The sequence below is a fragment of the Ursus maritimus genome, unplaced genomic scaffold, assembly GCF_017311325.1.
Source record: "Ursus maritimus isolate PB19 unplaced genomic scaffold, ASM1731132v1 scaffold_2, whole genome shotgun sequence".
NCBI classification, from domain to species: domain Eukaryota; kingdom Metazoa; phylum Chordata; class Mammalia; order Carnivora; family Ursidae; genus Ursus; species Ursus maritimus.
Window position 1 is genome coordinate 32,466,377 of NW_024424452.1, and position 25,665 is coordinate 32,492,041.

Genomic DNA, 25,665 nt, shown 5'->3' on the forward strand with positions numbered 1-25,665 from the left:
ATGACATTTCCCAGAACAAGAACCTTGTGTTATTGAACTGAGTTCATTTCTTTGACGCTTCCTAGTCTTTTTTTTTTTCCCCTGTAGAATCATATTACTGAACTTTAGAGGGGCTAGCAGATATAAGGAATTAGTACAATACTTTAGAAAAACAAAATACTTTCAAAATGAATCACACTTAAAATGTTTCTATGGTCTGACATAGTCCAAATGCAGGAATTCCTCCTAAGGAAATAACCCTGATTTTAAGAAACTGTTTCATACTCAATGTTATTGACCACCATGCTATTTACCATAGTAAAAATTTCAACACCCTCTCAATGGATCGCCAAGGTCATGAAAATTGTGGAATACCAATTCACTGGGGGCAAACTGCTGCCATTTATTTTAAACTTGATTTTTTTGTGTGAATATTATGCAAAAGCATGGCAAGAAAGATGATTAGGCTAGTTAGGCACAGACCCTAGGACTGGTCTCTTGCCAGCTCAGAGCTCTCCATGGTTACTTACACTGAAAGTAGAAAGAAAACAAGTGGACAAATAAACCAAACCAAAAAATATTCTCCATGACGATTTCTGGACCTAATCCTACTTTCTCTGAGTTCAACCTTTGAAGCTGTCTGAACAAAATGATAACAAAAATATTAAGAGTAACAGTAAAAGTTACCTTAAAGTTTGCTCTATAATAAACCTATAATATCGGTACCGTTCTTGTTCTGTGGATGAGAACACGGAAGGCTGGGAATACTCGATCACCTTTCTAAGTTCTGACAGCTACCGAGTGGTGGATGGAGCATGTGGATTTAGGCTGGTTTGATGCCAAGTCTATGTTATTGTGCAGACCACATTTGTGTCTCCTTAGAGAAAGTTGGAGAAAGGAAGACTACAAAATATGAAGAGAGGCAACCAAGAGGTATGGAACTGTGAACATTGAAAATAGAAATTAAGGCCATAATGAGCTCTGAGATAATCAGATACTCTTTGGAGAGGGGAAGAATTGATGAGAAATTTTAATCAGACTTTCTATATGCACATCTTTTATTAGTCTTTGCTGCATTATCTCCATTGACAACAAAAAGACACAAATAATAAAAATGTCCATCCATAGGGGGATGAGGGACTCAATGATGTTCCATCACCGTGATAGGATATTTTGCAGATATTAAAAATTATCATTATGAAAACTGGGTGGAAATATGTAAAATGTTTTTGATCAACTATGAAATGAACAAAGCAGAACACAAAATGACCTGGGCAATATTAATGCCATTCTGTAAAACTCTGGGTCTATGTTCTTGGACTAGGTTAGGGCATATAGAAATGAAAATAATTGCATTGTGGATCATATTTCTGTATTGAAATATAATTGGTCTATTATATCTTCCTTTCAATAATAGATATAAACACACACATATATTTTAGGCATCATGTGCTTCACATCTTTGCTCATTTTAATATATAGAGCTCAACCAGATAAAAGAATAAATTCCATGCATCCATGCAAATGTAATAGAATAATGAACCCATTGTATCCATTATATAGCTTCAAAAATTATTAACTTTTTTTGTACAAACCATTTGTATTACTACAAAACCAATATGAGGTTTGGGAGAAACTAACACTAGAGATCATCACCAAACCTGGGGCGAAGTCTCACGTTAGAAGTTGAAAATCTGTTGACTGACTCATTTTAAAACCTGTCACTCATCTTGGTCTTATATATGAGCCAAGCACTGCGCCCATCTCTTTTTAAGAGATAGGTGTTAAGGGTTGACTCCGAAGAAAATGGAAGTGTGGAAATAGAAAAATGCTAAGAATCCTGTGTCTCATTATCAGACAGAGATAATTAAGTGCAACATGAACCAGGGAAAATGCTGTCCACCACCACGACTGCATGGCACCGCCAGAGGCTGAACCAACATGACAGGTTAGAACCACAAGTAAGATTAAATTTCACCAAAAGGCATAGCCATCCCAGGACCTGGCAAATAAATGTGATTCAGTCACACTGACACTTCTGAGATGTAGAAAGAAGAATCAGTTAGAACAACAGAAGATATTTCAGGGACTAGGGTTAAATACTCCTAGGAATAGCAAGGAAAGCTTATTAATAAATTGATCTATTATTATATTATTATCTAGTATATCTATTATCTCTCTATATCTATATATTATCATCTATCTATATCTATTATCTATTAATTATATGATCTATTATTTATTAATTCATCTATTCATCCATCCATCCACCCATCCATCCATCTATCCATCCATCTACCTATACACTCACCTATCCAGCCAGCCAGCAAGCCAGCCAGCCAGCCAGCAAGCCAATAAATCATAATTTTGCAGGAATTGAAAGACCTTCAGAATTTTTGAAACATACAGACTGAAGGAATATTGACGAAGAGTTAGAAAATTTACACTTTATCCTCAGCATGATGGGAAACCACTGAAGAATTATGAGCAGCCAAGTGACAAGAAGAGATTTCCCTTTAGGAGCAAGTAGGTAGTAATTGGCATATGGTCACAAAAGGACTAGAGACTTTGATTTCCTGGAAAGGCAAGTAGAAAAGGGGAGTGTCCGAGTTGTCTGACCAAGCCTGAAGAGAGACGTTCTAGCAGATTTTCTATAAGACACCATCATACCCCTCCAAGGTATATCTGGTTAAGAACCAAGAAGGTAAAATGTCAACAAGTGTTTTTGAAGGTGGACCCAACCCATCTAATTTCAACTCTGCATACTTCCTTTAGGCTTCAGAGAAAAGTGTAGAAGATTCACTGCCAAGTCTCTTTCCTCACCACTCACCAAACTCTCCTAGCAGTACCCAAAACTATGACAGCCAAATATCATCTATGTTAAATTACTTTTTCACTAGTAGTTGATTTATAGTTGATTAGGTAATTAAATCAAATACAAGTGGGTGAAAGTAAATCTATTTTTATCATCCCTGTAAATTAAAAGTTCCGCATCATAAAAAATCATGACCATCTTGAAAATGACTAGTCAAGTGCCTTTTAGAGGCAAGCAGGATTTATTGTCAATTAACGTATTGAACTGTATAGTCAGCATAACCCTGTGCTCAAGACTTTTAAAATTATTGGCTTCCGCTTCTGAGCTGCTCCCTATCATGGTAATGAAATGTATCTAGCTATTCTCATATTGAACGATTCCGTAGGTTGGGTTTATATCTCACTATAACAACATTCCATTTTATTATTATCTCCAATCCCCTGTAATGAATACAAATACGTTCCTTTTTTCCATCACGAGTTTATCAATTTTCATTGATTTGCCTATAATGAATACAGTCAGAAAAAGAAAGGCAGACAGATCATATCCATTAAAGTGTCTTTAGTTTCAAAAGTTTGTCTGTGGCATTGTTTAATTAAAAAAAAAAAAAGAAAGTCATCAGGAAACTAATTAAAAAGAGACATTACTTTCAGGCCTGAAACAAGAATTCAATAATTATTGCATAAAGAGGCTTGAGAGCTATGGCACTTATAGAAATTTGGCATTTGTATCTAGCCCACCTGAAAAAATAGAACGATTAGTTCTTATCATATGGATAATCCTAAACTATCTAATTATAATGTTCTACACTTTTCTAAGTTAATAAAGGTCAAATGGAACTGTAAAAGCTAAAACGCATTTATGACAAGTTCAATCTTTATGACTCAGTGTTTTTGGCAGAATATATGCACTCTTGCTTTTGGGCAAAGCTCTATGAACCCACACTGGCTGTATGACATTGAGAAATTCATGTGTGTTTCTAGCTGTACAGGGCTTCATCTGTAACATGGTTTTTCTGAGGCCTTTTCCAGAAAAAAATGGCTTCCTATTCTAGGTAGTACTGAATCAAGCATGCAATAAAGCCATTGGCTTTCCCAAAGCCATATTGCTAATGGAAGCCAAGCCCAATATTGGACTCCAAGCCAAGGGCTTTCTCCAACTCTGCAAGGCAACGAGCGTCCTCTTGCAAGAGTGAGAACATAGATCCCCAGCTTCTGTAGTGTTTTCAAAACTATTTAACTGTTATTATAATCAAAATCCAAACCACCATATCTTCAGTGACATTCATGGCCCTATAGTCATTGTCTCTATTTGGGCTTAGTGCTTATATCCCTACATGAGGGTATCATTCAGTATAAAATCAATTCAGTAACATCTTAGAATTCTGAAGGAGAAAAATTTGTGAAACAGCTAAGTATTCCAGATTGCCTTCTTGCTCACCGACTATTTGGAGCTCACAGATGTACCTTGGTGAATAAAATCTGAGACTTCTCATTTTGCCCTGAAAAAGATGCTGAAGGTGTATCTAGTCCTGATGTCCAAACTTTTTTCATGGGCTAGAGAGTTTCCCTTTCAGAAAGCTACTAGTTCCTTAAGCTTCTCTCCTTAGAGCTTAAGATACAGAAACTGCCTTGTTTAGGGACAACCATGACATTTGTCACCAAATGGAGACATAAGGTACGAGGTAAGAACTGGGACTATCTTGGGGCCCCTGGGGTGGCTCAGTCGGTTGAGCGTGTGACTCTTGATTTCAGCTCAGGTCATGATCTATCTCAGAGTCATGAGATCGAGCCCCACGTCAGGCTCTGCATTTAGCGCGGAGTCTGTTTGAGATTCTCTCTCTCTGTTCCTCTTCTCCTTCCCCTGCTCACATGTTCTCTCTCTCTCTTAAATAAATAAAGTCTTTAAAAAAAACCTGGGACTATCTCAGACAAAAAGAGGTATGTGTTTACTGTTCCTAGTACTCCCCACATATTCTGCCCTTAACCCATAGCCAGCACCTAATCAACTTTGCTGAAAGAATGAGCTTTAATTTTTATTCTGCTAGAACGTTATAGTCAAAGAATGGTCCAAGGAACATCAGCAACACCTGGGAGCTTGTTAGAAATTCAGAATCTCACACCCCACCCCGGATTGATTGAATCGGAATCTGAATTTTAACCAGACCCCCAGGAAATTATTTTGCATATTAGAATTGAGAAGAACCAAGGTTTGGCATTTTGTGGTTGGCAGGGACTCACAGTAATTCTGTCATCTTCCTGCCCAGCAGAATCAACGGAGCAGTTTTGAAAAAAAATACAGATTCACTGTTCCTTATGACCAGGAATGGAACCTAGAGACACTATCAAGCACGCAAGCAAGGGTGTACGTTCAAAAATGTTCACTGCAACACTGGAAAGGTGAGAATTTGTCAGCATCTTAATGTCCATCAATGACAGAGTGGTCGAGTAAGTTGTGGTAAATTCAAACACTGGGATATCACACAATGGGGAAAACAAAGGGACTGGTGCTCCATTCATCAATATGGTTACAACCCAAAGTATCAACTGAGAGAGCAAAGAAAATTGCAGAAGAGAATGTAGAGTTAAATAATGTATATGGTACATATGCAAAATGATACTATACATTACCTGTGGACATGCCTGTGGGTAGTAACAGTGTGTAAACATAGATGGGAAAAGTAAACATGAACTTTAGGATAAAGGTTACTTGCCTCTGGGGAGAGTAAAAGTTGCAGAGATGGGTATGGCAGGGACTTTATACATGTCCATGATGTGACTATTTTTTAAAAAAGATTTTATTTATTTGAGAGAGACAGAGAGAGCGCATAAGCTGGGGGTAGGGGCAGAGGCAGAGGAAGAAGCAGACTCCCTGCTGAGCGGGATGCCCAATGCAGGGCTTGATCCCAAGACCCTGAGATCATGACCTGAGCCTAAGGTAGACGCTTAATCAATTGAGCCACCCAGGTGTCCCATGACAAGCTTATTTTTAAACTTGGTGGTAAACGCATGAATGCTTGTTTTGTTTTCTGTGAGTTTTGCCTGGTTGCAATATTTCACAGTAATAACTAGAATCCAGATTACTGGGTCCTACTCCACAATTATCCCACTAGGATCCCCAAGAACAAGGCCCAGGAATCAGCATAAGCACACAAGGTGATTCTTACGAGTAACCAGATTTGAGATTCCCTGGTGTAGATGATCACCAAGATGATTTGAGAAGAACAAACAAAAACAATCATGGATGTATGATAGGGTGTACTACCCGGAACCCTTTCAGAGGTAGTCGGCTACCATGAAAAAGCATGGATTTTGTATTCTGATGAGAATGGACTTTGATTTCAGTGTGGCAGGGCATGCAGGTAGGACCAGATGACTCTAAACCCTACTTTCCTCACTACCAACTGAAATCGTTTTAAGGATGAAATGAAAAAAAAAAAAATCCTGGCATAGGAAGCAGTCCACAAATGGCTATTATTTCTATATTGAAAAATACCAAAACTAAGTGTTTATTGATGGAAATGGAATCACCCCATTATGAAGCATTCATTTACAGGATGTCTTCCATGTGCCAGAGACATCGTACATAAAAGAGTTTTGGCCTCTGTTCTCAAAGAGTTAACAGTTGGCTGGGGAAGACAGACACCGTCTGGGGAGTACTGTAGTTTTGACTAGTCCCACATCTTTGCGTCTCCTATATGATTCCTGAGGGGCTTCCAATCATGGTATTCTGTTCCCTGACCTCATGGGCTGGCACGTGACCGACACTAGCCAAGTGCCCATCCTCCTCTCTAATTAGCATAAGAAGTGGGCATGTGATTTTCACTGGCCAATCAGAGATCTTCCCTGAAGTTTTTCTCCATGGATTCTAGAAGAGAAAAGTAATCTTTCCTCTAGGCTCTCAATGAGAGTATTGTAAGCCTTAGCTGCTTTTGGCTATGTTTCTCTGCTTCCCAGTCACATGGAAAAAGCCATTGGAACAGGGAGTGAGACCCTTAAAGGTAATGAATCATCTGATGCCTTGGATCCATTTCCATTCTTCTCAGTTATAGGAATCAATAAATCCTCTTTCTTTACTTAAATACACAGAGGTTAGATTTCTCAGTTGTTACCAGCCAACATTATCTTGATGAAAACATACCCTAAGATAACCTCTCGCATAGCATCATTTATTTGACTTCTGATTAAAATGTCAGTTATCATTAATTTGCAAAAGCATATGACAGAATTCTAATGGTCTTTGTGTTCAATAGTTCCAAAGTAGTTCTCCTCATCCTTCCTTATTCGATTACATAATCTAAGAATTTTGTCCCTGTACCACTTAGGAGTTGCACTGGGCTACTAGGAGTAGAGACTGATTTATAGTGGCTGGAATCAAACACAAAGATTTACTCATTAACATGAGTGGTCTGAAGATAGATAGTTCAGGGACTCTTAGTGGCTCCACAGGGTCAGCTGGGACATAGAGTACCTTTTATGTTTCTCTTTTATTAACCCTTACACTGATTTTCAGCTGCAAATTCTCCTCATAGTCTAAGAGGGCTGCTGGGGTTCCAGCCATTGCATCCCTATTATAAGAAGCCAAAAGGGGGTTGGGTGGAGATGACCAAAAAAAAAAAAAAAAAAAAAAAAGGAATTAACTCCAAGCCAAGGCAGTCCTTAGTAGTAGCCTTTTTCAAAATCACAAACAACACTTCCACTTATATCTCATTGACTAGAACTACAAATGAGGCTGAAAAATGTAGTGTTCAAACTTGACAGAACAATACTCTGAATAAAATCACTTTTTGCTATTCAGTAACAAAGGGAGAAAGATATAAAGCAGATAGCTAAGAGTGGCTGTCAATCTCTCCAAGTCACTGAGGACCCTCTTCACCTTGGGATACCCAACCTGAGCCAAACCACACCATCATATTCTCAACCTTGAGTTAAAAGGAAGCTTAGAGCAATTATTCCCCCCTACACACAGAATAAATGGAGGGGGGTTTAACTGGGACTGTGGGTGCAGAGAGGAATGGCCCTTGGTGTGGGGTGGCGGGGAGGGGTCAGGGAATGCTGTCCCAGGGAGGGCACATCTAAGCTCAATCTTAAAGGAGGAATCTAGAGTGGAGGACATTTCTGGTCCAGAGGCAACAAAGTATGTAAGGAGAAGTAAATGAAACCAAGTTTCAGAGCACCTTTCGTAAATGATCCCCTTCAGAGACCATGGCCCTAGAGCAGAGTTGGCAATTTTTTTTTAATGTAAAAGTGCCAGATAGCAGCTATTTTAGACTTTGTAGTTATATGTTCTCCATTGCAAGTATTCAATTCTGTCTCCTTGTGATGAGGAAGCAGCCATAGACAAGAGGCAAACACTTTTGACTGTACCCCACTAAAAGTTCATTTACAGAAACAGCAGCCAGCCTCAAGGCCTGGTTTCCCAATGGCTGAATTATCTTTCCATTTTCCTTATAGAAAATGACATCGCAAAATTTGGGGCATACAAAGAAGCAACTAATAAGTACAAACACAAAAAAATGTAGCAATGTCATATTATGGATTATGGGCCTTTGCCAAAAAATTATAGAGAAGAATTATTTTCCTGGATATTTGAAAACTTTGTGGTGTTTTTCAGCATTTTAAAATCTGTAGTTTGTTATCTTTTTATTTGAACTATGTGTTCACATGAATCCCTAAATCTTTATTAGTACTCTTTTTTTTTTTCTTTCTTAAAGAGGGCCTCTAAAACTGTATAAGCTCTCAGCCCTGCAAAAGTCAGACCCAATCCTGCCCAGAGGCAGAGGAAAATTGCTCACTGGGGGAATTGCAAGTAATTTGGTATTGGTCACATGAAATAGTGAAGTGATGAGAATCCCAGTCTCACCACCTGGGTTGAAATCCTGGTGTTACTTGGCTAAAAGAAGTATCCCAGGCTCTGTTTTTCACCTGTGCGACGGAAGTAAGCATTTTCCCAGCTTTGTGGGGTTTTGGGGAGGTGAGGTGAGATGATTCACACGCAAGGCTACATGCAGTGTGTGGTACGGTAAAGATGCAGTCACACCCGTGGTCAGGATGAGGATGGTGTGTTGCACAGGGAGGCATGTGGCTGGGGGCAGGTCGTGCAGACGGGGCCAGATTCAGAGGGCCATGTACACAACCAAAGGAACTGGAATCCATCCCGGAGACAATGGGCAATACAGGAGCTTCAGCCCCAAACTGGCCTGATGAGATTTTCATGAGTTCCCGGAGCTGTGAATCACGGCTCTAAGAAAGGAGGCAAAGTGGGCCCCAGCTCGGTCAATACCTGCTGTGTTAGCAAAGTTGGAGGTCTACTTTTTGAAATCCCTCCCGGGGAAATCTGTTGAGTTATATCACCTGGCATCAGGGCCCATAGCAGAAGGAAATGAAATGCATCAGCGAAGGCCTGGACGTGTCCTACAGGACCGGTGTAATTAAAGCTATCTATCCACGTAGCTGGTGTTGGAAGGTAGATGTGCAGTTTGTATCAAAGAATGGTGTCAGGGCCCGGTTCCTGGGTGTTCGTCAGCACCTCGCATAGGGCCGTCCATCCCAGCAGTGACAGGGCAGGCGACTTCAAGTACATGCTGCTGGGGATCTCCAATCCTTTACTCAAAGCGCGGTTACTTTGTGATGGAGGCAAGGTCAGGCAATGTTATCAGGAAATGTCCAGACACAGGCGTGCTTTGGGGCATGCAACTACCTGACCACAGGGGGCCTCGTCCAGACTGGACAAGCAATATTCTCTTATTCTCTCCTGGTACTTCAGATATCTTCCCTTTGCAGCTTTTAACACAATTGTAGTCATAACAATAATAATAAACCTTTTGGGTAATACTTTGTTAAATATCAGGCTATCACCCTAAGCAATTAGCTCCGTGATGGTAGGGAATATTTCTGCTTAATTCACTTCTGTATCACCAGTAGCTGGCGCTGTGAAGGCATATAGAGACTTGATGATATGTGTTGTATAAATAACTCAATAATTTAGGTGGGGTCCTCCTGGCAGGCTTAGGGAGTCAGGTGAAATAGGCATTTTACCCATTGAGATGTCTCATGAACCTGTATTAACCTTGTTCATGATTTGCTTCTTTACTTGCTCATTCACTTCCAGTTTTAAGAAGCTTTATTGAGATATAATTCATATACGAAGCAACACAGCCATTCGAGATGTATGACTCAATGGTTTTTAGTACATCTGCAGAGTGGTACATCTATCACTACGATCTATTTTTAGAATGTTTTCATTTCTCGAAAGGAAACTTCACAGCCCTTAGCTCTCCCCCCACACTCTTGTCCCAGCCCCCCATCCTCCCCAGCCCCAGAAACCCAACCATCTCCTTTCTCTATCTATGGATTTCCCTATTCTGGACATTTCATGCAAATGAATTTGTAAAATCTGTGGTCCTTTGCGACTGGCTTTTTTCACTCAGCATGATGATTTCAAGGTTCATCCATACTGCACTGTGTTTCGGTACTTCATTTCTTTCTATGGCCAAAAAACATTCCACTGTATGGATATGCCACGTTTTATTTATCCATTCCTCAGTTGATGGACATTGGGCTGTCTCCATGTTGGAGCTTTTATGAAACTCATGCATTCTTCAACACCGATTGGCACCTACAGTTTGCTGAGCACCCTTGTAGGGTCCTTATGTGAAGATAAGTGAAAGCCGGTCTCTGTTGAGTAGAACATTGCAGCATCTGGGGACAGAGGGTCATAGTTAAGCTCTAGCTATCTTGAGAAGAGCTAAAGACATTTCTTTAGCCCAGAAATCCAGAGGAAAGAACAAGTATGTTTGCAACTGAGGGGATGGAGTCAGCAATTGAAGCTGGAAAAGCATGAGTTTAGTGGAAGAACTGAGGAGGTTGCCCAAGGCAGATGGAACACAGCAAGCAGACGTGTCCCCCATGGACACACGCTGTGTTCAGGACACAGTGAGTAGGTTAGGGTGGCTGGTGGTTAGGGCTCAAGGTGGGGAGATGGGAGGCGAGGCTGACAGGAGCTTCTCTATGCTGGGATTTGTAGGATGAACACTGAAAAGCAAGTCTTTCTCTCCCCACTACCCCACTGGATCCCATCAGCCAGGCCCTTCCTCTGAGACACTAAGCAACAAATATTTACTGAGCACTTATGATGTCTAGATACCAGGAGCAAAATAGGGACAAAGACAAAGAATCTTCGTACTCATGTAGGTCACATTTTAGTGTGGAAAGGAAGATGATCCATAAGTGAAGAAGTGTATCATATATTTTCCTGTCACTTTTTTTTCCTTCAACATATAAAGGACTATCCTATTTATGCTGCTCTAGAACTTGCATTTTTATTTTTCACTTAAAAAGATATCTTGGCAAATTGATCCATAGAAGAACTTAAGCATTCACCTTATGTTTTTTTTTTTTTTTTAAACCACAAGGCATTCCTGCTGGAGTCAGCATAATTTATTTAAATAGCATCAGCTAATGATCATTTAGGTTTTTTCCAATCTTTATGGTGAACAGTGTTGTCATGGATATACTTAACTAGGATACCCAAAGGTAAATTAGCAGAACTGGAATTTCAGAGTAAAGAGTATGTGCATTTTTTAGCGGTAGATATTTACAGACTGTTCTTGGGAGGGGCTGTGGTGTGTCTTTCTTTTCTTTTCTTTTTTTCTTTTCTTTTCTTTCTCTTTCTTTCTTCTTTCTTTCCCTCCCCTCCCTCCCTCCCTCCCTCCCTCCCTTCCTTCCTTCCCTCCCTCCCTCCCTCCCTCCGATTTTATTTATTTATTTGACAGAGAGAGAGAGATAGCCAGAGAGAGAGGGAACACAAGCAGGGGGAGTGGGAGAGGAAGAAGCAGGCTCCCAGCAGAGCAGGGAGCCCAATGCGGGGCTCAATCCCAGGATCCTGGGATCACGCCCTGAGCCGAAGACAGACGCTTAACGACTGAGCCACCCAGGCACCCCATGTGGTGTGTCTTTCCTTCCGTGAATGAAGTACAAGAGCACCTGCATATTATGTTGCCACCCTTTCCAGGGACAGCAGCCTGCCCAAGGATACATTTTGGAAATATTACAGAGAAGGTGGTTTGTCTCAGAGGGGTAGGTGTGGGGTGGGAGAGACTAAGCCAGAGAAACACCAGTTGGCAGTTACCCAGGGTGAGAGATGATGTGTTGTAGGCAGAGGTCTGGGTCTGAATTTAGGCAACAGAACTGAGCCACATTGCCTGTGGAAATGAGGGAATGGAAAGTTTCATGCATGAACGGAGAGGTAGAAGGACCTGGAACAACATCTGCATCTGAAAGACAGGAAACAGGCCTTGAGAGAGGGATTGACTCTTGACTCTCAGAAGCCAGCACCACGCCTTCCAAAGGCATGGACTTCAGATCTGCTAGGAGAGCTGACCTTGAATGACTCAGAGGAAAGCCTGAAGAGACAAAACTCCCAAATTATCCACGTGGGAAATCGTGCTTGCTTTTGGAAAGAAGCCCTGGACAGAGCTTCCCGTCTCAGGGAGCATATGGAACGAGGCGTTCTCTCTGAAGAGGAGAGAGTGTGGTACAGAGCTGCCAGGGAGCCAGACGGCAATCTTGAAAGTCCTCTGTGTTTCCATCACTGCCACAAAATGCTCCTTCATCGGAGAGGTTCCCAAGTAAAATCTCAGCACATTCCCTTCTGGGTTCTGGGACTCAGTCTGGAGACACAGACAAGAAATTCGAGATCCTAACAAATTCCACAGCTTGAAATGTAGACCCAAATATCCATTTGTAGTTCTGATAAACAACATTCTATTAGGTCAACCTCCCGCCAGGAAAAATGAAAAATACTGTATTATACTAAAAGGCACTTGGTAGTTATCAGAGAAGCTATGACCTGATGGGGACCAGGTCCTAAAGGCAAGTGAAACTTACTGAGGTCAGTCCAGGAAGTTTGAGAATCTGAGCAGGAAGTATCTGCTAAGAGTGAGAGAAGTTGACAAGAACTTTTGTTAGTTTCCTGGGGTTGGGGGCCCAAACAGAAAAGCAAATATGAAGTTCAGAATTACCCAGACAACCAGGATAGTAGTGGAAAAGATCCCAGAAAGAAAATAAGTATATGAATGGAGCTGGATAGTCTAAGCTAGTTTTCCTCTTGAATTATTTGTTGATTTGTAAGGGGGTGACAGGATGAGAGGCAGAAACATGGGGCAGAAAGTCATGGGTGGGAGGCTCAGAAGCTAGCCAAAAGTTCAGAAAATATAGGGACTGGTGTTCAGGATTCATCAGAGTGGAGAAGCTCTAGTAAACATGGCAGACATTTCACTGGGCAGTGGAAGGATTATACCCCAGGAGTCAAGCTGACATGAAATAGAAATGTCTCTTATGGCTCAAATATACTTTGACACATCTTGATTACTGATTGCATTTTGATGATCTGCTCCTACTTGAACTTCCTGCTGGAAGCTAAATAAATACTTCCAGGAGAAAGACAACAGCATCCAGACCCTCTACAATGTTTAAAATATATGTTATATGGCATTCATCTAAAAATTACTGATGAGACCAACAGAAAAAATAAACAATAGAAATAGAACCAGAAGTGATCCATGTTTTGCATAGTACATCAAACATGGACTGAAAAGCAACCATAGTTACTTATTCAAGAAATGTAGAAAGAAAGTAAGATAGAAAATGTAGAAAGATAGCAAATAGAGAGAAACTAAGACAGAAAAAATGTAATTAACTTTCCAGTAAAGTGTAACTCACAATGTAGTCACATACACAGAGAGTATTAATGAATTGGAAGATAAATCAGTAGAAAGTATTCAGACAGAAGTTCAAAGAGAAAAAGGATGAGTAAAAATCATGAGTGGCATATGGAATACAGTGTTCTGATGTCACACACACGTAACTGGGATACCATAATTGGATGACAGACAGAAGGGGACTGAAGCAATATGTGAAGAAACAAGAACTGTTGATTTTCTAAAACTGATGAAAGACATCAACCCACAGATTCAAGAAGCATTACAAACTCAAGTAAGATTCACACACAGAAACACACACTGGATGACCTTTCCGTAAAACTTTTGAAAACCAAAGACAAAACTGTAAAAGCAAACAAAGCAAACAAAAACATTATCTTCAAAGAAATAACAATAAATATGACAGCTGGTTTTCAGAAAGAGATGGAAGCCAGAATACAAATACTGAATAAAAGTAATTGTCAACCTAGAATTCTATACAGCAAATATACATTCTAAAAGTGAAGGTAAAATAAGGGCATTTCCAGGAAAACAAACCCCAAGATAATTTGTAAAAGACATACACTAAAAAAAACACTTAAAAAGTTCTTCAGGGTCAGGAAAGATCATTTCTAGATGAAAGCATGGAAGTGCAAAAGGGAATGAAAACCAGTGAAAACATTTGAATATATTTGAACAGATATACATATAAAATGTGTATCTATTGACTATGAAGAATGACAGTATTGTTTTAGGTGATTGAAAATACATGTTGGAATACGTAACAACTATATAAGAAAAGGGAGAGGGAATAAATGGAGCTAAAGTATACTAAAGTTCTAATATCAGGAAAGGAGTGAAAACAGTATCTCACTCTTGACTATGGGCAAAGACACATGCTGTAATCTCCAGATATTATAAGAATAATAAAAGTATGCAAAACTATTTTATCAGTAGAAGGGGATGTGATGTAACAAAAGTACTCTGATAGAAGTCAAGTAGAAGAGAGAAAAGGGACACAATAAATGGGACAGAGAAAACAGTACAGTGGCAAAGTTACATCTAAACATATCATATATTATATTAAATATAAATAGATGAATTAATCAAATTAAAAGACAAAGATGGTCAGAATCGAATATAGACAGATATAGATATGTAGATATAGTCTTCTTACAAAAATACTCCTCAGATGTGAAGATAAATTGATGTTAGAAATCAGGGCATGGCAAGGATGTGCCAGGCAAGTACTATCCACAAGAAAGCCAATATGGCTTTGCTAATACAAATGTGGACCCAAGGGAGATTGTAGCTGGGCACAGTGGATGTTGTCAGCCCAGGGGAATCTGAGATTTATTCAACACATGGTTGCTACATATCTACTGTGGGACAAGGAAGAAGCACAGCTGTCAGGAATTTCAATCATCAGGGAAATGAGCTAGGGAGATGTTTAAAATAGGGAGGGGCTTGTGACTACCCATCTCAACCACATGAGACAGACTGGACCGGACTTCTTTTCAGGGCAGAAGTTCTTTTATTTATTTATTTTTCTTTGTAAAGTTCTTTTAAAATTAATTAATTATTTATTTAATTTTGTTAAGATTTTATTTATTTATTTGACAGAGAGAGAGAGAGAGAGAGCGCACAACCAGAGGGAGCTGCAGAAGAAGAGCGAGAAGCATATTCCCCACTGAGCAGGAGCCTGATGCAGGGCTGGATACCAGGACCTGAGCCGAAGGCAGGCATTTAACTGACTGAGCCACGCAGGCGCCTCTGTAAAGTTCTTTTAAAAAAACCTAAGAAAGATTCAGATTAATAAATTGGAACAAATGGGTGAATAAAAAAAGTGCCTTTTCTTGTACTTGTATTTTTAATAGGATAATCCTCTTTTTAAAGGTTTGAGAGGGAGAGAGAGAGATAGGCGGGGAAGGCCAGAGAGAGAGAAACTCTAGCAGACTCTGCACTCAGCACAGAGCCTGATGTGGGGCTCAGTCTCACGACCCTGAGATTACGACCTGAGCTGAAACCAAGAGCTGGATGCTCAACCCACTGAACCACCCAGGTGACCCTTTAATAGGATAATCTTTTTTTTTTTTTTAAAGATTTTATGTATTTATTTGAGAGATAGAGAGAGAGAGCATGACCGGGGAGCAGAGTGAGAAGCAGGCTCCCCACTAAGCAGGGAGCCTGACGTGGGGTTCGATCCCAGGACCCTGGGATCATGACCTGAGCCAAAGGCAGACGCTTAACCAACTGAGCCACCCAGGTGCCCCTTAAGAGGATAATCTCAAAAAGAAGGGGTATTTGTGTGGTTTCAGGACACTTGCTGTACATTATCATGAATACAACATTGACCAGCCCACTTAAACCTTTCTCTATGGCCACTGAATTCCTGCTCCTCTCTAAACAAGGCACTTCTCTCTGGGCTAATTGAAGTGCAATAGAAGGATAATTAGAAGCTCGCAGAAGTTTCTGGGATTCTGCTATCGTAAAATATCAGACAGCTACCTCAGAAGCCCACCTTGAGAAGGCTTAGCCCTCTGGGAACGTCTCTGCATGTTCTAAGTTGCAAGAATAATAATAATTTATATCAGCTAACATGTATTGAATGCTCACCCCCATGAGAAGATTTGTGCTAAACTCTTTAAATTTTTTTATTTTTACTTGATCTCCAACACAACCCTGTATTTATCCCCAATGAGGAAACTGAATCTTAGATCAAGCAACCTGCCAAGGTGACCTGATTTGTGTCAAGTGGATGGATGAAGGTCTCTGTGGAAAGGACGTCTTTATGGTCCTCTTCTCCCTTCCTGTATCCCCATTTCTTCCTCAAAGACCACCAGTAAATTAGGAAATCCCCCCCTCCCATCCTACATTCAAGCAAAGCCACGTTTCAGGGGGTTGAGTCTCTGCCTCAGTGTGAGGTTACAGCTTATTCTCCAATTAATTTTGCAGCAGGCTCTTTGGCTAATAAAATCTAAACAAAGAGCATTTAATCCAATTCATGGGATTTTTTTCTCCATCGTGAGCAGCCTGTCAAACACAATCAGATTCCGCATGCAAAGCAGAGAGGAGGCAGGCGTCAGCCCCACCTGCTTAGCGGGGCTGTAAGTGGGAAGCTCGCAGTCAGAGAACAGTTGGCTGGGCAGATGGCAGAGATGGGAAGACGAAGGGGGAAACCACTCTCTGACTCCAGTGCAGCGAAGGGAAGGGGCCATTTGGGGCCTTCAGGCAGAGAGACACTTCCTCATGCCTCTTGACTTGGTCCAGCCAATGGGTGGTGAGACCACTCAGAAAGAGAAGACAAAAATTTACAAAGAGCCCCCTATGGGATGACATGGAACGCATGCGATCTCTAATTACCAAGTAATGGTCAGAGATAGAGACGGCTTTCCTTTTTTTCCAGGTGAGAATAATGAAGACTCAGCAGGTAAAGTGACCTTCTCAAGGTCACAGAGCTAATAAATAGAGTAGGGGCTCGAGTTCGTATCTCTCGGATTCTCTTCTTTGCACCAGGCTTGTTGAAGAATGCTTGAAGAACCTCCATTGAGCAAATGATCTGTGGCCCACCCCTGGACACAAATGTGGAAGGCACTCTCCTTCCCTTTAAGGGATGCACAAGGTACAGATGGGGAGATAATAATTAATATATAGGGGATAATTAAAAGACAGTGATGTGCTGAGCTGTGTGGCCATGACTCTGGGTAACTTAGAAAAGGACAGATAACCACAGTCAGTGTAGCCAGAGCAGTGTGGAGGCTCCCAGAATCTCAGAATCAAAGGGGCCAACAAAACGACACGTGAATATGCTGTTGGGGGTCCTGGAGGAAGAAGACCAGGTATGATTCATCCCTCCGCCCAGTGTTTTGATCACTTTCAGGAAATAAATGTTGAATATGCAAATAAAAATTAACCTTTAAAGAATAAATAAACACAGATATTATCTATATTTTTTTCTGGGCCATGGACTCCTTGGAGAAATTTATAAAAACAATGATCTCACTTTGAAAAAAAAGATGCACATATAATTTCTGAGGGTCCAAGTTTCCCTAGAAGCCAATTCAGTATTATGATGTTCAACATCAGGGGATGATTCAGGTAGCTGCGACACATCTATTCAATTGAAAGGTGCACAGTTTAAAGACCTAATGTTTACAATAACATTAAGGAAAACTGCTTGGTTATAGAGGTAAAGGAAATAAAGCCAGGATGCAACAATTTTATGTAACATACGATCTCTACCAGGTATGAAATTCTCTGGTTAAGAGTTTTGGTTTTAGCCAGACTAGCCAGACCTATCCCTACTTCTTCATCAGCAGAGTGGCCTTGGATAAGCCACATAATCTCTGTGTGCCTCAGTTTCTTCATTTCTAAAATGGTACTTTCTGCATAGGGTTATTTTTCAGAATTAAGTGAGCAAATAGACTCTAGACAGAGCACTTCAAATGGTGTCTGGCACTGAGAAAAGCCCTCAGTAAACATCATTATCTTCTTCATCTTTATTATTATCGTATTTTATTTACTTCAAAAATTGCTTGGTAGCTTAGTGTCATCATTTTACATATAACACACACACACCCATTTATAAAGTTAACTTCTGGGAAGGGAAGAAAACTGATTTTGGATTGTGATGGTTTCTTGATAAACAAGGACTTCGAATATTTTTCAGTAAGAATATGTGTATATGCTACTGTAAGTCAAATTAGAGACAAATGTGTAGTATAATTACAAATGTGAGCCATTCCTTCCTCTGCACACCCTGTCCATAACATGGAATATTTTCTGAATAATGAAATTAATGCCTTTTTAAAATAAAGTGTCTGGGTTGAGTCCCAACATTTACTTGATATCGCTAAGAAAAGAGAGGAAACCGGCAAATGTCTGTTGACCACTGCAGAAGCCTCACTGGAAGACAGAAGCCTGATGGACCCACTCACTACCTCAGATGCTTTCATCTGCACCACCTATATCCCGAAGTGATTGGTTCCCTCCATTCCCGGGGTTCACAGCATCCAAATGGAATTACTGTGTTGCCATTTAATTAAGCAATGGGACTAAAAGATGGGGCTATTAAATATCTTTTTCAAATGTTAGCCTTTCCATTGCCTAAGGGTGCTTGCTTCAGCATTCAAAAAACCGTATTTTGGCATGAATATTTCTGTCCGCTCCCCTCCCTAGGCTTGGCTGGGGGCAATTAGAAAGCCCTGGCAAGCTCCTATTCAGAGGAGAATGAGAAGTCTGATACTGTAAGTAAAAGTTATTTAGAGAAGTACATGTTAGAGGACTGACTGAAGCAAAGTTTCAAAATCTGCCAAGCTTAAATTACCCAAACAACAGAACTCCTATGAGAGTTTTTGGGTGACCGATGAAGTCAAGATGAAATCGGCAGACAGGAGCACATATGTTTCTGGACAAAAAGGAAATCTCAGAACCATCAGGAGGGAAAGGAGGAAGAGGATATTTTCGTCAGAAAGTATGCTACTACTGCTGCCTCAGATGATGAGGAGAGGCAGGAAGTTGAGGGTTTAAGTAAAACAATAATCTCACAAATGGTTCCATGTTTTCAGTACAACACACCTAAAGTCCTCAAAGGTAGTGCTCTACCCCTCAGCAACAGGAGGAAAGAAAATATGTCTCACATTCTCATTTTTATTTATTAAATAAATATTTATCAAGCATCTTCTGTCATCCTTGTTCTAGGCACTGTCTTTTTCTAGCAGTGAGCAACACAGGCAAAAGAGCCGTCCTGTTCAGAAAGGAATACAGAGAATTAGCAAGCAAACATAGACATAGATAGTACAAGAGCAGTTAGTACTAAGTGCTATTAATGGGATCAAACAGGGTGAAATGAGAGGCCTGGGTTGATCGGGAAGGAGATGATGTATGAGCAGAGACTGAATAATGACCAACATATTTGAATATTTGAGGACAATATGTTTCAGGTTGTCTAGAGGGACCAAGAAGAGCAAAGTCTCCAAGGACGAGTTTGGTTTGTCAGAAGAGCAGGAGGAAGCCCAGGGTGACTGAAATGTTTAAGAAAACGAGTGGTAGGCAGTGAGGTCTCCCATTGAGGAGACAGGGACTTGACTGCATTTCTGTTATCTACCAATCTGTGCTGTGATATAAAACAATCTGGAATAAGATGATCAAATATATATATATATATATAGTTAAGAGGCTGGTCATTGGATCTGCAATTTGTTCAGGGAAATTATTTTAAAAAGTCCCTCTAAAGAGAAATGAATTTAATTTAATCAAATTGTAGAAAATCTGATTGATTTTACTATCAGTCAGGATGAGCTGGCTTATGCTGCAGTAACAAGCATTCCCTTAATCTCAGTACTTTAAGAAAAATGTTGTATTTCCTGCTCTCACTACATATCCACCACAAGTCAGCACAAGAATTTCACTTATTCTAGTTAGTCAGGAAATGAGGCTGATGGAATAGTCTAGAACATCTCTGATGGTTGCTATTCCGTGAGAGAGCTCTGGAGAAGTCTTGCACCGGCAATTACAATCTCCAGTGTGGATCTGACACTCACAAACATACTTTTGCTGCCGATTCAGAAGACAGAACTAATCACTTCATTCTGTTCAATGGCATGCATAGCACTCAAGAAATGAAATTCTACCATCTGTTCAAAGGAAGATAAAATTGGGATATATCTGGTAAATTCCCCTAATGACAATCACAACTCAAAGTGAAGTTATTTTTCAACGTTTACCTTCTTCTTCCTCAACCACCTATGGTGTGCCTGGCAAGCCTATTTTTTTTTTGGAAAATGATAAAACTGAAATTAGCTAAGTTGCAAAACACCAATAACATACTAGTTGGCCACAGACTCCAAGCCACAGCCTGGTTATCATATGTTGAGTGCCTACTCTATCTGTGTCAGACTCTGGATTTTAGTTCATTATTTCACTTACTATTCACAACTTCTCTATGAAAAAGGCACAATTATCTACATTTTGCCACCATGAGAATGGATGCCCTAGACTATCTGCCAACTTGTTTAAAATCATACTGTTCTTAAATGTCTTAAAAAGTCAGGTGTACCTAATGCCAAAGCACCACTGTATTCCCCCCCCCCAGTTTATTTATTTTAAAGGTGGGGGAGGGGCAGAGGGAAAGGGAGAGAGAGAATCTTAAGCAGGCTCCACTCCCAGCATGGAGCCAGAGATGGGGCTCGATCTCACAACCCTGAGATCATGACCTGAGCTGACATCAAGAGTCGGACATTTAACTGACTGAGCCCCCCAGGTGGCCCTCTACAGTATTCTTCACTCTGATATTTAAATCTATTCAGTCGATTCAGAAACATAAACAAGACACGTCTTTATCATTCAGGATGAATTGATGAAGTGCTTCCATAGCTTTTTGCCTTTGGACACATCGTTACTTCTTTTATTCAACTATGTTTTACACTTACAAATTTAGTAATGGGTTTACCTGGTGAACTGAGAGTTCAGTGGATGAGAATTTGTCAGGAACTGGGTGGGCCAGAGAAATCAGAGTTGATACTTATTTGATGTGCTTGAAAAGAAAGAAAGAAAAGAAAAGAAAAGAAAAGAAAAGAAAAAGAGAAAGAAAGAAAAAGTTTGGAAACCACCCTCCTGCCTCCCAATCCCCCCATGTGGTGCAGTCACAGCAATGCTAATAGGGGTGTGACCTACAAAACCAATTATTTCTTGTTCAAGAGACATATTTTCACTTAACACTTTTAGATTATTATTTTTTATTATTAACACTGCAAAGAATGATCCATTATCAGAATAAGCCCTCTGCCCAGTATCTGAAGTCCTGGGACATTTGTGATAACCAGCTTGTCAGATATTTAGATTGTGATTCTCCTGGGGAAAAATATATCTACAAATTAAATCCAGGACTAACCTTAATAATCTTTATTTTCTTCCTTCTATGCTAAGAATCTTGGTTCCCAATGACATCAACATAGTTGTACTCATTGCTTTTAGCTCATACCACATGCACAACAGACCTGGAGTAGAATAGCAACATGGCCATGAACAATAGGGTTTCTTAGAATGACGTCCCCCAGTCCCTGTAGATGACAGAGTGTATCTCATTAGAGATGTAAAGTGAAAGTCTTTATTTTAAAGTCACAAGACAGTTACCCCGTGTGTATGCTATGAACTTGACACGCAATGAGGATCATTTGTTATGTTTTGGAAGTTGCTTTTAAAAACATAAATTTGTCTTGTGATTATGGAAAATATTTATGAGGTTTCAGAGTAAAATCTATAGAATGTCTCATCAGGACAGTCAAGATTCTACCCTGTTTCTTCACATTGTTTCTCCTCCTTTTTTCTTTTTCTATTTTAGATCTTTAAAAACTCTTTCAGGGTTTTTAATATAAGCTAATGCATACTCATACTCCCCTTCTCTTAACGGTAAACAGCATGCTATAAACACTTTTCTCTATTTGAGATTCTTCAGTTTTGAAATGTATCCTGGTGATCACTCCACAGCAATCCATGGAGATAGTACGCATTCCTTTTTACCGGCTGTATAATACTCCACTGGGTGGATTTCTGTATTTTATTCAGGCAGGTCTCTGATAGGTAGACGTTAGGTGAGGACCTGGCTCTCATTTCTCACTAAAAGCGAGCTAATGTTATCATTACCATTATTCACAGATTTGAAATACGTGATTTCTCCTGTTTATAAGCAACCTTGAAGGGGCATGCCTTCTTAATCTGTCCTTCACTGAATGCAGACTCCAGGGATGAGTGCCTGGCATAGCGAGCAAAGATAAGCATCCTCCACACACTCATCACTATTATTCACACCCTGTCATCATGTACTCGGAGCTCCCAGGAAGTGACCACAACTTGCTACTTTGTGAAAGAGATGGCCCCCACAGGAAAGCCCACTGCTCGAGCTGCGGATGGAAAGGCTGAGAAATGGCGGGGATTTAAGAAAGTGGTGATTCTCAGACAGAAACGAGCTTCACGTGGGAATTGAGTTTTGTGTTTATAGACTCATTCTTTTTCTGCAGGAATGACGTGCTTCTCTTCAGCCAGGCTTTACTGCATTCACGAGGAATCCTGAGTGTTGCTCTGGTCGCGTTAGGGACCTTCCTTACGTCACCTGAAGATCTCTCCTGAAGTCAAAGTTAATGCACCGTATTTCAGAAAGCACGGACCTTGGAGCTGAAGAGTCGTAGCTCTGAGTCCTGGTTCTGATTTCTTTTCTTAAACCCGTAAGTATGTGCAAATCTTAGCTTCTCTTATTCTCCTCATGCACAACTGTGAAATGAGGCCCAAACCATGAGTCTGTGGTACTGCTGAAGTAGGATAATTGAAATCCAGCAGACCAAGCTCTCGGCACAGGGAAGTCACCATCACCTTCTTCACCTTCAACGTCACTAGTGACAAGAGGCAGTGTAGTGCGCCGAACACAGTGCAGGCCTGGAAACTGCCCACTTTGGTGTGAATCCTGGCTCTACGCTTTCTACATACGTGACCTCATGCAAATCTGTCTGTGCCTCGGTTTCCCCAACGATGTCTGGAGATAAAAGGAGCAACTACCCCATAGGACTGTTGTAGGATTAACTGCATGCGTACTTGCGAAGCGCTTGGAAGCAGGGGGTCGCCACTGTGATTGCTTTCATATGAGAAGGAAGGTGTACCTGTATGTGTTATTTAAAGCTGGACCTCTCATGTTTTAATTATCAAACCCTGCTCCTGAGACTTGAAGCCAGATGTATCTGAATAGTAATCTATCTGCTCATGTCTTGCTTCTCACGGTCAAAGATAAATGTGGTGCCTCAAATCCTCTGCTCCCCGATGCCTGATGCCATCCCACCCTTCCTGTGTAGGCCCCGGAGACAGCTCCCGGAGGACGTGCAAAATCCGTGGCCCAGCTGGTGTCTGGGGGGGGGGGGGGGGAATCCGCATTCAGCTGCGGTCTCCAGCCCCACCCTCCCCGTGACATGCTTCTCTTGGTGAACCCTCGAAGGCCTCAATAATTCACCGCAGCCACGACGCTCAGACAGGTTGCTTGGAAAAGTGAGTTCTGAGCCAAGGGTTTTGGCAGGTCTTAAAATATTTCCTTCTGTGCAACTGCAATCACATCTCCATCATGAGCACCTGGGAGTGCAGTAAGGCATAAAGGGGAGAGGAATGAGGAACAAATGCAGCCCTTGGTTTATAATTCACCCTTGTCACAGTGAGACTGGGCACAGCTGATCTGGCTTGTAGTGCGAGATCTGGGACAGATGAAGTGATACCTTTTTGGTTGTATCTATTTTAATTTTCCCAGGTAAACAAAGTGTGGGGCTACCCCCAGAGGCGGCTGCCAGCTGCTTCTATGCTTCTGACGGCCAAAGCTTAGAAATTGCATGCATCCGTGTCTGCAGTCCGCCAGCTCACACAAGGTCTGCTACCTATTTTTTTGTTGTTGTTGTTTTCCAGAAAATCCTGGAAGGGGAGGGGGGAGCATTCCGACACAGATAAGCACTCGAGAAGAGCTCCTCCTGAATTCCCTGTGACAAAGCCTGGGTGGGGGTGGGGGGGTTCCAGGGCAAGTCATCATAGAGGCCACATGAAATATGAAGAGGGAAAGATAAGTAAAGGTAAGTGTATGGTTTTGCTAGTTTAGGCCTTGTTTTTAGTAAAATGCTTGGTACATTGTTATGTGTTCAATAAATTGTTGAATAAAGGGGGCGGGTAGAAGAAAGAAAAAAAGAGAAGGAAAGTAAGAAAGGCCTGATCAATGGAAGGATCACTCGATGCTTGTGTCAGAGGTGGGATCTGGTATTCGATCTGCACGTTGTGAACATGCTGTCGATCTCTGCGTCTCTGTCACGGTCTCTCTCTCTTTCTCTCTCTCTCTCTCACACACACACACACACACAATGACAGGGCTTATCCATGAAATGTCCGCTAAACCTTGGTAACTTATTGACTCCCCCATGTCTCACTAAAGTAATAGTGTTAGCTTACATGTCCCGAGATTCACAACATGCTAGACATCATACTAAACACGTGAATTTTTTCACTCTCCTTGAGACAGTTACTATTTTCATCTTTGCTTTTGTAGAGGAAGAATCTGAAATGTGGGAATTTTTTTTGTTATTCGTTTGTTCAGTGCTTCTCAAATCTTACATGGAAAAGCCAAGTCTGGAAATAATATGGCTTGATTATTATAGTCCCCACTATTCCAATCTATTTACAGGCAAAGGATGTACCGGCGTGGAATAGAAAGCCCATGGAGGTACAGAACGTGCACAATAACACACCATGAGTAAGGGGCAGAGCGAGGGTGAGAGCCTCACTCCCCCATCCCGAGGCCAGGGGCCTTCCCTCCACGCTTCCCAACCTGAGCCACCAGCCCTTGACGTTGGAGACCTGTCTCTCTGCCTTTGCGGTGCGCTTTTGGGAAGGCCCCTGACCGTACACGAGCACTAATGTTTGACAAATTCTGCTGGGGATGAAATTTTTTTAAAGGGATGCTATTCACTCGGTTCATTCTTTGTGGCCAGCTAGGAGGGCAGCAGGCAACAACAAGGAGGCAGTGGGGTGGGGATGATGTATTTTACTGATTCATGCAATTCTAAGTTCCTTGTATAGAAATGGGTTTTGGTGTAATTTATTGCAAGGGCTCTAGCGATAACATCTCCTCGCTCTCCTTCTCTCTTTCTGTCTCTGCCTCTCTGCTGTCTCTTAGATCTGTTTTTCTCTTTGTTGGTATATTTCTCAACCAGACTCTCTCTGAGTGCACATTTCCAGGTTGACATAGGCCTCACAGCCTTAGAAGAAGACGAACCCTCTCTTTCCTAATGGCCTTCTCAATCCTGGATCATCCCTCCTTTGGTCATGTCCATGCTCCTAGATCAATGTCCCAGGAGGAGTGTATGCTCTGATCAATTAGCTGCAGTCACATGGCCATTTCAGTTGGTTAAGATGACAGATGGGTCAGGGTGGAAAATTTTGCAAAGGAAAAAAAAAAGTTATCCCATAATAAGAGAAGAGAAGAGATGCTGGGCAAGACAACAGACTATACCCATTACTGATCGACACCCAAGCTATTCCATATCCATAAACAGCTCGTTAAAATCCCAGCATCCTGCCCAAGTGGCTGATGAAGACTCATGGATTTGACCCGCTCTGTGTGACAGGGGTATTTGCTGAAAAGAAGTCTGGAGTGCCT

The 25,665-nt window shown here is 41.1% G+C and overlaps 1 long non-coding RNA gene across 1 annotated transcript; it reads left to right on the forward strand.

Moving 5' to 3' along the window:
- The first annotated feature begins 1,811 nt into the window (after window positions 1-1,811).
- Window positions 1,812-15,244, forward strand: LOC103668571. Its single transcript, XR_570086.2, has 3 exons — window positions 1,812-1,927; window positions 5,064-5,193; window positions 15,117-15,244. It is a non-coding gene; the product is annotated as an uncharacterized LOC103668571 (long non-coding RNA).
- The last annotated feature ends 10,421 nt before the right edge of the window (window positions 15,245-25,665 follow it).